Source organism: Thunnus albacares, chromosome 4 (assembly GCF_914725855.1).
Source record: "Thunnus albacares chromosome 4, fThuAlb1.1, whole genome shotgun sequence".
NCBI lineage: Eukaryota > Metazoa > Chordata > Actinopteri > Scombriformes > Scombridae > Thunnus > Thunnus albacares.
Genome location: NC_058109.1, coordinates 7,073,144 through 7,077,080, shown reverse-complemented (window position 1 = coordinate 7,077,080; position 3,937 = coordinate 7,073,144). Strand labels below are relative to the sequence as shown.

The 3,937-nt window shown below is 40.0% G+C and overlaps 1 long non-coding RNA gene across 1 annotated transcript in view; it reads left to right on the top strand.

Annotated features, from left to right (window-relative positions):
- The window catches only part of LOC122981065, a 1,741-nt gene extending 114 nt beyond the window's left edge, over nt 1-1,627 (top strand). The window contains exons 1-2 of the long non-coding RNA XR_006403152.1: nt 1-63; nt 523-1,627. The exon at nt 1-63 is cut by the window's left edge and continues 114 nt beyond it. This is a non-coding gene — a long non-coding RNA (uncharacterized LOC122981065). The remainder of the gene's footprint in view (nt 64-522) is intronic.
- The last annotated feature ends 2,310 nt before the right edge of the window (nt 1,628-3,937 follow it).

Below are 3,937 nucleotides of genomic sequence, written 5' to 3'. Positions count from 1 at the left end.
ACAAGTGTGTTTACTTTCTCTCTGGTCTTCTGCCGGGGCTCAGCCTGCCACACACCCCTCCAGGTGAGAGGAAAAGAATCATTTCTGATATTTACCTAAAGACCTTCTTTTGCTCGCCAGGATTGGCTTGAGACCCTTTAAGAAGTATAGAGTAGGAAAAAAATAGCCCTAACTGCAAACAAAATTACTTTAACGAGGTAAATTTAATTTTACTCTGCATGCTCCCATTTTATTGAAGTCAAATCAGGAAACAAAGTTCCAACAAATACAATCTCAAGCTATCTATTCAGGCTATATCTGTTCATTCATTTTTGTATGTGAGTTACAAGGTATAGTTTATACAGACGACAGTTCTGTAAAGCAGAAGTACAGTTAGGACCTCGTGTTAAGGGTTATATATAGTGTACACAGTTCATTATACATCAATGTGTTCATTCTGCTTTGACCTGCAGAAGTGCAAAGTGTTATTTGAGTGCAAGTGAGGCTACAGGAAGTGATGCTTTTTACACTTGTTTTTAACAGCATGTGATGTGAGCCACCAGAGATGATGAACAGGCAAAGAAAAGGGTATCGAATGTAACAGCGCAGTGCAGAAACACCGCAGGGATCAGCACCAAAGAGGAAGACAGAGCTTTAAAAAAAAAAAAGAAAAAAAAAAGGAGGTGTGGAATAGCACGATAAATAACACAATTTTCCCAGAAAAATTGCTCTGACATTTAAATTTGCTCCTGATAAAACTTTTAATATTTGTGGTATAATCAAACCTTTTTTTTCCTTTTGAAGATTATTTTCATGACATTTCACGCTTATTTTTGAGGGAATAAAGGGGGCTGATACGGGACAGGAGCCAACAGCGAGGCTCAAACTGCCGCCGGCTCCGAGCGTGTTGTCCAAGCCTGCTGAGCCACCGGCCTGTCCCACTTACGGTACAGTCATTCAGTTACACTGCTTCTATTGTCACTCAGCCAATATTGTACACAGACATAAACATAACACACTGTCCCATTGAGCTGAAGTTAATCCCCTGCAGGCCTCTAAACATACAGTCACAGATGCTCCTTTGTGTGATCGAACAGCCGTTCAACCCTGTGGAGACATTTTTTCTTCGTCCCTGAGAGTCTCATCACATGTCTGGTTTTCCGGTTGGTTATTACATTATTTAGGGCAAGAGCTCCAGGATGCTTTAATGTCACATTTCATGGCACATCTCAGTTTGGGAACATTTTGTCTCAGGAGTCATTCATTGTTAAACTTTATTTCGCACATGAGTCAGTACTGTAGTTGGGGAAAAATGTTGCCTCCGGTTAGAAAAGACATCAGTACAACATTTGTTTTAAAGATAGTAAATGTGTATTTTTAATAAATGATAATCATTATTTATAAAGCCTGTTTCTTACAGATAGACTTTTCAAGTTTCATGTTGACATTCAGTGATTCTCATTGAAAAACACTGGGCCCTTATTTCATCATTTCAAGTGTCTTGAAAACACTTTTGTTTACATTTAGCCACATTACAATGATCACAGTCCATCTTGCTTTTCTCAGGCTTCATGCAAATCAGCTCTACTCCAGTCCAGTAGGTGGCGGTAATGTACCTGAAGCTGTTTCGAAACTGTTAAAATAACTTGTGCACATACAAAAACCGTTTAGCCAGTAAGCTATCAACAGCCCATAAACACAAACACATAGGGATCGAGGGATAGACGGTGTGGTTTGTTGCGCCTTTGAAGCAAATTAGTGATTCTGGGCTGTATGAATAAAACATGCACTGGAACGCCATTCTGTTTACAGACCTTCGCTACCTCGTTGTGCTACATATCACAACCTCTGGACTTTGAGCTACGTTGTACATTCAAAATAACCAGTACAAAGTCAAGAGGTTGTGATGTGTAGTACAACAGCTCGCGAACCGCTGGGAAGGGAATCGCGTTCCTGCACAGGCGCAATGGGTCTGCCTTACACAGAACTACTCTCTAGAGTATGTAACTGTAATCGCTGTTATTACTCTTTCTAAACAAGGTGCCAGAACTCTTCGGGGTGAAGGAACATGTCACCCAGTACAACAGTGTGGTTCACTGATTTAAGTTTTAATGGTTTTTGGCCAACAACGGACCTCTACAATGAAGAATGAGATATGATTAATGGACTGCATTACATTATACTTCCAATCACTGTCAACATTCACACGCTGATGCAAGGTGCCAAGGGATCAGGATCTAATCTAATGCACATTCACACACACACACACACACTCACACACTGATGACTCAGCCATCAGGAGCAATTTGAGTTTCAGTATCTTGCCCAAGGACACTGCGACAGGCGGACTGGAGGAGCCGGGGATCGAACCACTGATCTTCCGATTAGTGGACAACCTGCTCTACTTCCTGAGCCACAGATATATCAGACTTTGGATACACACACACAATAATTGTAAGTAGATTGATTCATTGTTTGTTTGGCTCTGCACATGGGAATTGTTGACAGTAAGAAAAATATAGAAAATAACATGTAAAAGCATAGAAAGCAAGCAAGAGATCAGATTACAGAACAATAAAGGAAGTACACAATAACATAGCCACATAAAGTACAAAATAAATGTAAAATAAACACATAAATACAAATACATTTTACTTTAGAGCCTATTATATTACAAAGCTGTACACTTTAGACATCCAATAGTAATTTAGTAATACAGGGTTGTTCCAGTTGCCTACTGATTAAGATGCATTACCACATAACTGTGACATCTGCGGTTTATTCTGGCCGCAGGCCTTTGTTGCATGTCATACATTACCTCCCTCTCTCTTCCCAGTTCTCTCTCTCTCTCTTCATGTTTTCTGTCTCTCTGCACTTACAGCTGTCAGATAACGGCAAAAAATGCCAAAAAGGATCTAAAATAATATTTAAAAACATCCAGTGGATGGTGTAAAGCTGCTTCCTGGTTTGACTTTGACACAGTACAAACCCGCTGTTTGTCCTGTGGTTTTATAAACGTCTTTAGAGATGGAGTAATGATGTTTTGTTCACTTGTATCGTCACTTTTCAGAGATTTCTGGGACAAACTTACTTAACTGTTACTTAAGAAACCCATCTGACTGTTGAAGTATTTTAATTACTTCATGTGAACTCTGTTGAAAATCGAAAAAAAAAAGAGTTTATGTGGTCTGAGAATTAAACAAAGAAGCCAAATGTTTGCATGACTGACATGAATCATCACCTAAACTGTGAAAATAACCCCGGTTGCAGAAAACTGGAATTTTTCTTTAAATGTATGCGTACACACATGCATACTCTCTGGTTTCTCTCATCCTCAAACACTGTAAACAGGGGAGAAAAAAATGCATCAAAACAAACACACAGAGCTCTGAACATTCATGCATCACAGCGTACAATCCTGCTGTCAGACAAACGTACAGTATCTTTAGTTTTCAGGAATGAGGAGAGGCGTGTTTGTTTCCTCACTGACATGCATCTCGCTAATAACACAGCTGGGGTTTTAAGAGGCTCTCCAGCACCTGAGGTGTGTGTTTGTGTGTGTCCTACCCAGAACTTTAAAGCTATAAGCGGTCCATCTTCCAGGAAAATGTTTACGTTAGCCGTTAACCAAATGCTCTACCAAGTCAACAGCACAAACTACAGAGATGGACCAGGAGGCAGTCGGAAGCTATACAACTTACACATGAACATCCACATTAAAAATAACAGACACTACAGCTCCACTATCCGCCTCGAGAGGATGTTATGTTAATTACATCCCAAAATACTAAAGTGTTAATGGAATAAACAACATAGCTGAATGATGACTGAGCTATCCTCAAGAGCCTTATCAGTGATGGAGCTATAAATGTTAAGTCCTAAGCGTGCTGCTGGAGGAGAGATCATTAGGTCATTGAAATCAGTCCTCTTGGGAGCAGGAATCTCTGCGGTTAATGTG